Below are 13,910 nucleotides of genomic sequence, written 5' to 3'. Positions count from 1 at the left end.
ATGTGTGTGTGCGTGTGTTTTGCATTTTTTCTAAATATTAATGATTAACTCTTTAAATTTCCAATTGAGTGGCAGAAGATAATAAATAGCCAAGCCTTCAGGGGCCCAATCAATAATTGTATATATACAGTGTTTTTTTTTTTTTTTTCAGAGATCCTAACATACCCTATGTAACATGTTTTGTGACCAGCAGGAAAATTATAATTGTGCAAAAGTGTCTTAACACAAGTTTTTTCAATATTTTTAAATGGATGACTTTGGCTACTTGAGATTTTTTTTTAAACTATAAACTTTTCTTATATAAACTCCAACTTCTTCCATCTTTTTATGGCAGCGAAGCACATACAGCTTTTCAAATCTTAAAGACACAGCCTACTGTAGTTCTTCATAATGTCTCTTTTATTTTAGTCATTTCATTCTCCAGGAGGTGTGCTTGATCAATATTAATACATTGCTAATGTGTTTAATAAATAAAGAGCAAGCTAGTCACTTCATTGTCGAGCTGCATGCAAATTTGTTGTTTCATCTGTTTATGATTCTGTGCATCGAAAAGATGACATTTAGCCTGCCTTTCTAATCCAAGAGCAGAATGACCGTCACTTAACTCATCTGCGTGCCAAATCAATAGGCCCCTGCTCTTCGATTCTCCAAACCACCTGGCAAAATGTTAATGACTCAATATTGTAAGCTGGTCCGAGAATCAGACAGGGAAAGAGGTCCCAGCGAAAAGCTAATAAAGTTATATACAATAATGGTAAAGTTGAACTGGAGACCAACAGCACTTCTTCGCAACAAGAAAATCGTTTTACTTTTTTTTAGCTGCACCAGACTGAGCAATGACTTTGTACGGCACAGTTTGCATTAATGTGTATGTAACGACTAACAAAGATGAAATCAAAGAGGTGGCCTTGACCCTTGAATGTCAGCGTCGATCATACGTGACACAGTGGGCTTAATTCAGCCGTATTTATATATAAATGCATGCAGTGCAAAGGTGATTTAATTACCAAAACAAAATAACAGTTTTAATGACTTAGAAAGACATTTGGCTTAACTCTTCTGTGCCAGGCAAGCGTCCACTTTTGATCATCTATATTTGATTTTATTAGTGGTGCTACCCAACAGAATGCTGTTGCTTTAATATATATATATATATATATATATATATATATATATATATATATATATATATATATATATATATATATAATATATAATATATATAGATTCTATGTATTTTGGTGTTTTGTGGGTTTTTTTTTTTTTTTTGGGGGGGGGGGGGTGGGGTGGGGGGTGGTGGGGGGGGGGGGGGGGGGGGGGGGGGGAGGGGGGGTGGTGGGGGGGGGGGGGGGGGGAGGGGGGGGGGGGGGGTGGGGGGGGGGGGTGGGGGGGGGGGGGGGGGGGGGGGGGGGGGGGGGGGGGGGGGGGGGGGGGGGGGGGGGCGGGGGGGGGGAGGGGGAGGGGGGGGGGGGGGGGCGGGGGGGGGGGGGGGGTGGGGGGGGGGGGGGGTGGGGGGGGGGGGGGGGGGGGGGGTGGGGGGGGGGGGTTTATTGGTTTTGGAAGATTGATAAAATATTCAAATGGAATTCAAAACCAGCATTGAATATACATAGAAAAAATCATGCTTCATTAAAGCTTTTTCATTTGTGTTTTGTGTTTTGGGGGGGGGGGGGGGGGGGGGGGGGGGGGGGGGTTTGTAGCCCAGCTGGTGCAATTTGTAAACTTTGGGGCTGCTGGAATTCCGTGCTGGGTTTTCTCTTTTTCACTTTCCGTCATGCTTTAAATTCACCTGCAGTTATTCCTCAGCATGTTCTACCCAACTCTTAACTGAAAACACAACTAGCAGTTATTTATGTGAAGTAAATCTTGTCAGTGAAGGCAGTTTCTTCAAAATCCCATCTAAATGGGTATTAGGAAACGGAATCCTCTCTATGACGTATTCATGAAAGTAAGAAGTTGGAAAGGATTACCTTGGTTTAAAGATAGGAATTTCAAAATTGAACTTTTAAAGCAGCTCACTGCTTATTGTTCATACATGAATTGTTTCTTTCTGCAGCAAGCCTACCTGCTTTTCTTAAGTCTGCTTCTTGATTTCCAAAATATCTCTCACGCTGTAGGGGTGTTGGCTATATATTCACCGGAGCAGACTTAAAGCTTTCTGTCCATGTATTAAATAGATCTTCTTTTAATGAAAGGTTTAGGGGACGGATACTGATAATTTATTGTTGTTAACAATCCTCTGAGAACAGCAGCATATATTAAGCCTTGAATATCGACCATTTCAATCAGTATATAATGTACTACAATCTTTCCGTGGCTACGGGTGTTTGATTATTCATTTCAATGTAGCAGATGATTTATTACATGACCTTCCACCCAGACATTCAATAGAGTCAGCATTTAATATTATGTACTATTACAACAAGGGCACTAGACAATATATAACAGTGCCAGTAGACATAAACTATGTTTCTACTGCATTCCCAGTTACATTAGAGACTTATTTATACATCTTAAAAGAAATGACACCATGAAGTGTTTATTTATGATTTATCCTGCTGTTACCACGCTCACCTGCTGTGCACTTCACAGGGGGAAACCAGATGTCCTATAAAAGCCAAAGACCTCACCTCAACCAACACAGCAGAAATTCACAGCGTACAGCTCAATAGCAGAGCATGCATTTTTCCTAATATTTATTCTAAACCCATACAATTACCAAGGCGTTCACCAAGCTGCTTGTCACGAATGATTTTCAGCCCTTTTCATATTTCCTCAGGGAGCCGTGGTACTTGTGGATTCACAGGAGAGCTATGAAAACTGCAATGACCCTGTCTTTCCTGCATTTTTAATGCAAAAAACAACAAGACAGTAGAGATGACAATTTCAGACATTAGACACTTACTCTTTCGGATTGGAACTGCAAGATACTGTATACCATAACTGTATATCACAGCCAAGGATCTTTCACAGAATGTAGTGGACAAATGTACTGACTCTAATATTCAAAAGTTAAACATATATAGCTTAAACATTTATCGGTAGACACAACAGCGTAGCACCTGGTTACAAACAGAACTCAGATAATGATCAATTACCTCATGTTCTGGCAGTAAGCTCAGGTACGGAGATGCTGTCGGCAGGAGAGGATTCAGGTAGCTTTCTCTCCTGCTTTAATGAGTGTCTGTCTTATATATCTTGCCTAACTGCGGTTGGTTGGTTGATCCTACCTGACAGCTGGGCTTGAGAACATTGTTCTCAAGTGTGCTCAAAATATTTGTTTAACTTTCGTTGACCCTAACTAATAAAAGCAAACACGTTAAATTGATATGCCACCTGACCTCCACTGAGCAGCATCAAGAAGATCAATCAGATAAAGCTGTCCCTTAAAGGCAACTTTTAAGTGAATGCAAAACCAGATTAACTTTATGGGTGTCCTGGTGTCTCTCGTGCTTCATGCACCCACGTGTACTGTATTGCGTGTGCGATTGCCTATGATTAGCATGCAGTAGCAGTCATACTCCTTTCATCAAGACCCTTTCTCTGGTACTTCTTGCCAGAAGCCTTTCTCACTATGTTTAGATTGGCATTAAAGAAAACTTGCACTTTTAAATATATATGTATATTTTTTGCTGGAAATCTTGTTGGGGACACCTGGAGGGCACTCATCCAAACACAGCTCTGAATAAATGCAGTGTATAGCCTCATCCGGGAATGACTGAGCAATCTGTGGATAAAATGAGCACAGATCTGCATACCAATTTCCAGAGTTGGAAGTTTCCTGTCAAAACCACAAAGATGCCTACAAGGAAAAGAAAAAAATAGGAAAGAAAAGGAAACCTCTGTGATTCTAGATATGGGTACTGTTTTCTAAATAGACATCATAAAAGGTAATGCTGCTAACCATATGCACTGTTCTGTAATTCTCTAATGGAACCAATCAAACAACTTTGACTTAGACTTAGAGCTTTATCAATAAAAGTTTTAAGAAATACAATGATTACTGTACATGCTGCCTGCATTAGGAATCAAATTAAATAAGGTTCCAGGTAATATATTGGCCTTATTGTTTTACTCACAAGTAAACAATGTGTTGAATACAAAACAACACAACAGTTTATCTTAGGAGATTATAGCTTTATTTATTCAGCACTGCAACCTTTATACAAGTTTGTCATGGTAAATGTGCATGATCATTTGGTCATGCTATTCCCATGGTTATAGTATGCATTGATCATAGTTTAGCATGGTTTGCAATGTTTTTTTTTTTTTTTTTTTTTTTTATATATGCTTTATCATACTTATCTGTGATTTACAATGCTTACATTTGCTTTGCCATGCTTTCACTATGCTCTATTACACTGTGCTATACCTTTACCATGGGAAACGTTTATAAGCGAACAGATGCATTGCATTTCAAAAAGTGTTGTACACATGCAAATCCAAGGAAAAACAAAGGGACGGGTTTATATTGTACAGCATCTTTAAACTCTTACATTTTCACATTTATCAACGTAATGTGTAATGAAATAGTAATTTGGCTGTAATAGAGCTATTAATATAGACAATTCTAATGAATATGTAATATCACCCTTGGGGTGTTTAGAAACGCATCCACATATCTCAGAAGTTGTTAGCTGTGCGCTCTGCTGCAAGTGAAAGAAATAATGAAGCTTTGAAGAGACTGGCCGTGGAATAAAACTGTGTTGGTTGCAAGATGACCTACCCCTTGCTGTACACAGCATTAGAGCCCTCTCAATAAGCGTTTAGCAATTGTCTTATCTAATACAAAATACAAATAAATAACGTTTTATTTACTGCTGGATAATAAACACAACTGTTATCATTCTAAAGCCTGGAACCAGATATAAAAGCATATTGGTTTATTTTTACCGACCGCGATTAACTAACTTTTAACAAAGCTAGATAATGTATATTACAGATTTAACATTCCAATGTAATATAACAGAGAGATACAGTATGCTATAGAATCCAGCAGTATCAATGTAAAGATAACATGGCCTGATAAATATGATTTATGCTCATCGTTCTTTATCTTGACAGCTAATAACTAATGGTCTGCCCAATCTAAAGGGCACATTGGTTATTGACACTTGAGTTCTTGTGAATATGTCGCACACTTTAGTTGTCAGGATGACTTTCTCTTAAGGTGCCCAGAATAAAAGAAGAATATTGATTAAAACCCATAAATCCATTGCACTTCCAGAATCCTGAAATGAACTGATGCTCACAGTCCAATACAAGAGCTATTGTAGTATTAGATAGTATTTCGAATACTGTAGGACACGGATCCATATTATGGAACGACACAATGTGCAAGGAAGGACATTCTGAGAAACAGCATGAGAATGGGACGCCACTAAAAATGAAATACAAATAAAACGGGAGTACATTATTTCAGAATCTGTCCTCTTATAGCCATCCATCCACAGTCTCTATTCATGTTTTTTTTTTCTCTCTCCCCATGTACGATATTAGTACAGTTAACTCACAATTTTAATAAACATTAAAATAATGTACCGCTTCTTCTATTACCTTTAATGCAGTTTTGCTCTTCTGTAATATAATTTAAATAAACATGCAAACCAGATGGATACTAGCCAGAGTAGGTTATTTAACAGATTATTTATCAGTACTTAATATGACTAAACAGCCCTTCTCTGTCACTTACTGCCTACTCCCTGGCTTCAAATCACACTAATCGCGGCTTCAATGAACTGAAACGAAAGGGATCAGAATGCAAAGAAGGTGGTAGAAGCTAAGCCTGAAACATGCAAAGTACTGCATCATGTCTTTTTAGAACTTCTGGAAAGTGTTCAACACCAAAACCCAAACTATAAGACACAGTTACACTGAATTCCTAGTCAAATCGTGCACATGAAGCCCACAGAACATGTATACCGAGTTCATAAAACTGGACCAAAATCTGATATAGACACCCACTTATCCACTGTCCAGGCGTCTTCACACTCTAAAAGACAATGACGAAAGGACTACCTGAAACTATGAGACTGGGCATTCATTGCCTTTTCAAATATTATAAAATGTGCTCAATATATTAGGACATTTCTTACATAAATGTATCCCTGCTTATAACATCAAAACTATTTTTTCCCTATATTGACACATCAATCAAGCCCTGGCTAGCCTCTTTGACATATACATATTCGTGAAGAAGCGATACATCACTGCATTGCATCACGTTTTGTTTCAAGCCTATTCTTTCATTATCCGTGCTTAGCAGAATGGACACTGAATTATGTGGCAGTTTCTGCCACAATGCAGCACATAAATGAATAGCGCAGTCTCTAAATCACCCATTAACAGATTTACATACAGACTTTGACTTGGATTGAAGTCTCAACCCTTTGGGGCATGTAGCAATACCTTTAACTTCAGACTGCTATGCCTCTGGATAATGAAATATAATTAAATCCTGTCGACGGACACTGGTAGTTAAGGTACTGCACATTTTCTGCACTGTTAACATCAATTATGGCTGCCATTATTAAAGTCCAGAAACAATAATACCACCCAATAAAGGCAGGGTCAAAAAGGGTCAAACCTGCCGTGAATAACGGAGGAGCTAATGAGACAAAAAAAAAAAGATACTGTGCAGTATTCAGTGATTTAAAACTATTAGTACAGCAGTGAACTTCAATATGCAAACCTGTCGCTGGTTATCAAGTGGCACAATGTAGTTTACAGTAATATGTGTTATATAGGACCGCAATGAAAAACATGCTGGTTTGCTGTTACCTTGCCTTCCCAGCATTTTCACTCTTACAAAAATATCTCTCCATGAACTTCAGATTTATTTATTTTGTTCTCCTGTTTATTTTTATTACAATAAAGATGTCAGTATCTCCAGGTTCAGCGTTCTATACATAAAACTGAAACAGAAAACCTTCACACACTGTTGCAGAAAAAAAGAAAATCTCCTACCTACTGAACTACCTACCTGGGGTAACAGCCAGGCAACTCATTTTTTAAGAGTGGTCCAAAATAAATCACACCAGACTGCCAATGATGATCTATTGGTCACGTTTAGAAAGGTTCTGATGACGTTACAGCCCATAAGAGTAAAGTTAATCAGTGTTTACTGAGATGAAACGAGTGAATGCAGTTTTCACATGCTTTTCTAGTGTGATGGTTAGTTAAATAAAACAGAGAGAGGTGCTTTTCAAATTCATCGTGTGAAAGGGGCATTTTGTGGTCGCATTCCACTGGCCATTCAGTCAAAATTATCAGTTCAGAGCACAGCCGGGAATTATGTCCCAATATCCTCAATTACAACTTTATAATTTTATTGTTGTAACTGGCTTAGCATGAGACAAACCATATACTATGAAACAATATTGCACTTCTGTTGCAGTAGCCCTTAACTGTTTCTGTGCTATATGATAAGTGGTGCAAGTCTTTGATCTCACTCTGTATTTGACGTCAGCAAAGTTTTTACTCTGCTTTAAATTTAAATTTGTGCTCCCGATAAAAGAAAATGGGAAAGAAGTCATTACTTATTCTCAATCGTTTCCACTTGTTGAGAGAGGAAGAAGCAAATCAGAATGAGAGGATGGAAAAGAGCTACCCTTAGAGAGGTAACTGAAAAAGCAAACAGTAAATGCAGAGGGAATCCCTCATCGGCCAGACAGTAATTTCCATTTTAAGGAAAAAGGTCAAAATTTCATAATCTCCTCGCACATCTCTACTCCATTTGCACTGCCTTCCAACCAAAGCTGGGACACAGGGTTCACCCCCATGCATACTGGAGAGTTGAGCACAAAGAATAACTGAAACACAAATAAATGGAATGACAGGTTAATGTTAAGTGTACTAGATCAGGAGGTATTGATTTGCTAAGAAGTTTTAAGGAACGAAGTTATCAATCAACACGCCGCAGTTGCAATTCTTAGCCTTTAAGGATAGCACTGGAGATTATTCCTACCGATGGGGATAAAATAAGTCAATTCAGCCTGTAGACACGTCCTGTCGTGTTCTGTAATGGGGTCAGAAATCCCTTCGAGTATCAGCGAGATCAGGCTGCAATGACAGCTGAGAAACTCCAAGTGAAAACCTACTGCAAGAGATACAAGTAGAGACCTGGACAAAACCAGCAGCCATGGCTGAAAGACTGGCTAGTGCAAACATCGGTCACAATAATGCCCCAATGAAATGTCAACAGAAGCTAGTGCAGCTATCTAATTCTATCAAAGATATGCGCATGCAGAAAGGAATTCTAGTGTTCAGAAAGGCTTTTAATTCAGGACCTTCCCCGGATCATACATTGTGCAGGATGTATTATAAACAGGGCTGGCAATTAATTGAAATTCACTTCTGCGGTCAACGGCTACATTTTTGGGGAGATTGTTTTTTGTTTGTTTGTTTGTTTTTTCTTTTTTTAATGCACGTCAATCACACACCTGTCTGGTCCCTCTTAGCATATCGTAATTCATTTCCTGCAGCACCATTTTAGTGCATGCCAGGACTGAATACATGTAGTTATCGTTTGAATATAAAATCAGTCACAGAACTGTATTATGTAGCAAAGCACTCAAACTGAAGAACTTGTGACTGGAACTTTTATTTTTTTTAACTTTTTGACAGTTCTTTGGTTAGAAAGAGGGTTACTTGTATCTACTGTCAAAGTGAGTTCCCATCTCACAAAAGTGCATCTAGTCTGATGTACCACCTGCATGCTAAACATGATTTCACGTCTCAAAATACACTCTACTAGTCTGTCTGCTACAGACAACAGCAATACAGCAACAAATGAAACCCATCAGTTTCAACAGAGTACTCTTAGAAATTCAGGATATCTGCAAACCCATGAATCAAGCTCAGTACAATACTACAAGTATAACCAGCGCTGTTGGAGAGCTACCGACTGCAGCCCCTGTAACACAGTAGCTTGGTTCATTTAAATAACAACATTTATTTTTAAACTATATTACTTAATGTTACGGAGCTCATAACTGTTACTCAGTGAATCATTTGTTTTATTTAGGTAATTTCAAGTTATTAATAAAAGAGAATTTAACATAATAATAATAATTATTATTATTATTATTATTATTATTATTATTATTATTATTATTATTATTATTATTATTATTATAAAACAAACTTAAATGAGATGGGTGCAGTAATTGTATCAATTAAATATGCGATTAAAACCAAGATTAACCAAGATTATTTTTTAAAATCTCAAAGATTAATTGCAATATTTTTTGTAATCACTTGACAGCCCTAATTATACAATATGTTACTGTGCCTTGGGGTTGCTACATTTTTGGAAGGGATAAAACAGATTTTAGCAGTTGATGGGCAGTCCAGCACCCGACACATTTGCATTTTAAAACTACAGTGTAAAAGTTCTTAAAAAAGATTTGTATAGATTATAGACAGAATTCAGCCTTTGGAAATGTGTTACACTTTATATTATATGTATAACCACGTAATAACACGATAACAACAGTGTAACTAATAGTGTGCGCAATTACATAGAAATAGCCTGGGCCATGGTGTTACCATGCAATTACACCAGGTAACAAAAGGTTGCCCATAAGGCCATTTCCATGTGATTTTGAAGTAGTTAAAGTCTAATAGCAGGAGGTCATTACACAACTATTACAATGTAATTACTTGATTATTCATTCCTGTAATTGAAAGATTAATTCTGTATTCCTTGGAGCAAATATTGCATCAGAAATGTATAGAACCGACTTGAAATGGGACATGAGTCCATAAACCCTGATATAATAGAGTTTTACAGAAACAGAACATTACTTCATCAAGGATTCACTGGTGTCTGGCACCAACCCTGCAAGACTTGCTGTTTTCAAGCTGATGTTGATTATATTCTTTACAAGCAGGACAAAGGCAGCGGAGATGCTAGAATTTGGAATGGAACAGAATGAAGCAACACGGCGCTCTTGAAATGAATGCAGATCATGTTTTTTTATTTTTTTTTTTTTTTTTATTTTGTTTATTTATTTTTTTAATGCTGCTAAGAGAAATGATGTTTAGCAAGTAATTTGTGTTCTGGTCCAAAATAACCCAAACCTATCCTTCCCTCATTCTGGTTCGCTGCCACAATTTGAAGAACTGATTTGGAGCGGTCTCTGGAACAGTTAAAGAGAGGAATGGTGGCAGTGGATCTTGCACGGTGAACACGTGGCTCTTGACTGGGCAACCTTTTGTATAAATTCCACCTGTTGTTACTATGCTAATGAAACTATTGTAGTCTCATAAGTATATTGTGCACCAAATATACTAAAATGTATTAAACAGTAAATACTATACTCTGGAAATGCATGTACTGTTATCTAATTTGCTCAGAAGTTTCTAAAAAATAATTGCAGTAGATTATTTACTAAACCCAGTCTTTCACAGAGCAAGTCATAAAGTATACTACATTTTATTGGACTTTAAAACAACTAGCTGCTGTATGTGGCTTGTTGAAATGTTACTTGATCATATAATTAAAATTCTGCTTTAACTTGAACGAGAAAGTTATCTACATAGTGTCTACGGTCTTGTGATGAGGAGAGGGAATATTGAATCACTTTTCTGACAAATTAAAGTCCAATTAATTCCAGATATCATTATTAATTAGATAGTGAGTAAATCCCATTAGCTAAAAGGGGCTAAAAGGAACGACTTATAAACTTGGTATAAAACATTATTTTGTCATGCAGTAAGTGATTGTGAATATCACACTGTGGGGGTACACAGGAGTGTCAGTCTGTTTGTAAATGGGGGCATCTGTCTGCCACACTTACAATTGTGTATGTATCTTATGAACACAATATGTTATTTTACCTACCGTAATTCAGCCCTTTTAATATACTTTACTATGCTACTGATATCTTATTTGCTTACCTAATGACATCTAGGTCACTGATCCTATTTTCCTAGTTCTTTTTTCTGTACTATTCTGTATACTGTTGATATACGTCACACTGATGCAGTGGCTCTCATTTTGAATTTACAGCCATGGTTTAATGTTGCTGTCATATTTATAAATGTAGAAACTCTGCATTCTGATTCTGAGCTTGTCAGGTGCAAACAGAACACCAATGGAGAAAATTGTTCCTTCAGATCAACATGATTCCACTGCATCAATGCCAAGCAGAGGACGTTAACACAGATTTGCAAAGTTATTTTAGCTGAGCCTGGACGTTGTTTCCTTACAGTGCATTAAACTAATACATGCTTTACTATTCTCGTCAAAATAAAGTCCAATGCTAACATCAATTAGTAGCTTTTTTACCAACAACTTTAATAGCCCGGTTAAACACTGCTATCAACTTACCACTTAAAACACTTTTAGTAAATCAATGCACATTTACTTATTTACACCTGTGAGCAACTGCATAAAATAAAGAATTGATCCTAGATCATATACTTGAGTGCTGGAAAATGTTTGTTTTATTGATGGAACTATTGACTTCTTGGAATTAGATTTACATGGAACTATAGCACCTCATCATTTTTCCTGGATCATGTACTTCATTGTGCTGTGCATCAAAAGAATGCCTCAGGCTCTAGTCAATGAAACCGACTTTGAACTAAAGGTGGGAATATGAGATGTGCAGTAAATTCAAATGACACTTTAGATGCAAAGCCTCTGAGGTGGATACAATATGATGGACGGTGTTCTCCCTAAGGTTTAAGTGCACAGCTTGTCACTGGATAGCCTCAAGGTGCTCTACAGCCCAGGCCCTAGACACTAAGACAATTTGATTTTTGTGTTTGGAATCACATGGAGCATAAGCACAAAGTTCAACTTATACAGAGGTTGATTTATTTGCTGTATAAGTTGTATTATTATATAACAGGGGTGGCCAAACTTCCTGACCCTACGAGTCGCATATCAAAATTTTCATATGGCCGAGAGCCACAAGACACATTCAGAATTCTCTCAAGCATAATAATGGAGCCATGCACTTACTCTGTGCAGTATAGTTGTTGTTATCTCTTGATGGCAGCAAAATATATAAGAACAAGACAGTAAACTGCAGAGCCTTACAGTTCCTGTGTCATTTTTCTTGTACTGCAGATCTATAGAGTATTACAGTTTAAATGTAACACAATAGGGGTTTTCCATTACTTCTGTTTATACTGTACATACTATGTACTTTAAGTAAAATATACTCAGTTATTATGAAGCAAAATACGAGGTCGTGAGCCAGGGGTTCCTAGGGGGCGGCGCACAATTAGCCGAGCACCGTCTGGGTAGGGAGGGATTAGGTTGGCAGGGGAATCCACGGTTCACCACGCTCCAACAACACCTGTGGCTGATAGGGTGCCTGTGGATCCAGCAATATAGGCCTGGTGGCTTCTCTGTGGATCCGCAGTGAGAAAAATGCGGGATTGGCAGGAGCACGTTTAAGCCAACAGAGAGCGACTGAAGTTAAACTGATTTAACTAAATCAACTCAAGAGAGAGAAGGGGAGAGAAGAAAGAATAATAAACACAAATTAATAAAGAGAACACAAATCATACACCTGTTGTGTTTATTTGTACTTTTTCTCTTTTCTTTTTGTTTTTGTTTATTAATCTTTCTTCAGTTCGTTTGAGTCCAGCATTTAACCAGGAGCCGCAATTCAACTGCCCGGTAGCCAAATGCAGCTCAAAAGCCATTGTTTGGCCATCAGGTGCATTTAACAGAAGGATCAACATAACATTGTTTGAGGCAGGAACCTTGAAGTTTAGTATAGTAAAAGCACAGCAAAGTGTAATAAAGCAAGGTGGGAAAACACTGGTATGCATTGTGAAGCCAAGAGAAGTATGATTAATCAGATTAACCCTTGGCAATCCACAGTATTATTTGGTAAATGCATAGAATATCCACAGGAAAAGAATAAGGCCACTGCAAAAGTAAAGTGCATTTACTGTGGTAAACTTTTATAAGGGAAGATAACTCAAGCATGCGTCTCAGTATGTTGGCCCTGCTCTGGGATAAACACAACATGTAGATCAATTCCTGAATCCCCACAACATGACAGCGTCATTGAAACAGCTTCAAAGCCTCTACTGAGGGGGGGGGGGGTTGTTTTCATGTTTGTTCGTTGTATTAAAACAAGCTGTACATCAACAGATGTGCTTTGGACCCCGTGTAAAGAGAGACACAAACCTGAAGGGCAGCTTCATTGTTCACCTTACCCCTCACAGGTATTGTGCATCTGCTTCATTGTCTATTGTTGGTATTCCTTTGATCAGTGTAATTACCAGCACATATTCATAAGGATCAAGCAATCAGTAATGTTCAGCTTGCACACATTTGCGTTTGGGATGCTAAGCAGCAATATCAAGGTCACATTTATTCATTAATGGATTTATTTATGTTTTTATGTAATGATCCCATTTGGGTCTGCGATCAACACTGAATCTTAAACAATAATTTAAGACAATAAATAAATAAATAAATAAATGTGTGCCTCATTCCACCACTGAAGAAACATAGATTACACTGCAAAGCTATATCAGCCTGCAGATAACCAGATGCAGGTGCAAACACCCAAGTTCTCCAGCAGTTCTTAAGGGGTTAACAGCCTATGTCTGATATAAATGCCATGTCTACGAGGCACACATGCCGCAGAAGAGGTTAGCACATCACAAGCCGCACTATATGTACCTATCGACTTTCTATACACCTTATAGTAATGTACCTTCTTGATTGTGCTACTTCAAAGACTGCACTATAAAGACAGACTTGTGAGATAAAAACGATTGCTTTCAATACTGTGAGATCTTTCATGCACTAGAAGAATGAGTCTGAGCTTGCGTCTCAGTAAGGTGCTATGAAAACACACATCTTAGAATCAAGTCACATGCGCACGTAATTGCTTTGAAAATCCTCTGTTGCACACTTAGGCAGGGAGGTT

The sequence above is a fragment of the Polyodon spathula genome, chromosome 36, assembly GCF_017654505.1.
Source record: "Polyodon spathula isolate WHYD16114869_AA chromosome 36, ASM1765450v1, whole genome shotgun sequence".
In the NCBI taxonomy this organism is placed as follows: domain Eukaryota; kingdom Metazoa; phylum Chordata; class Actinopteri; order Acipenseriformes; family Polyodontidae; genus Polyodon; species Polyodon spathula.
This window is presented reverse-complemented; position numbering follows the sequence as displayed.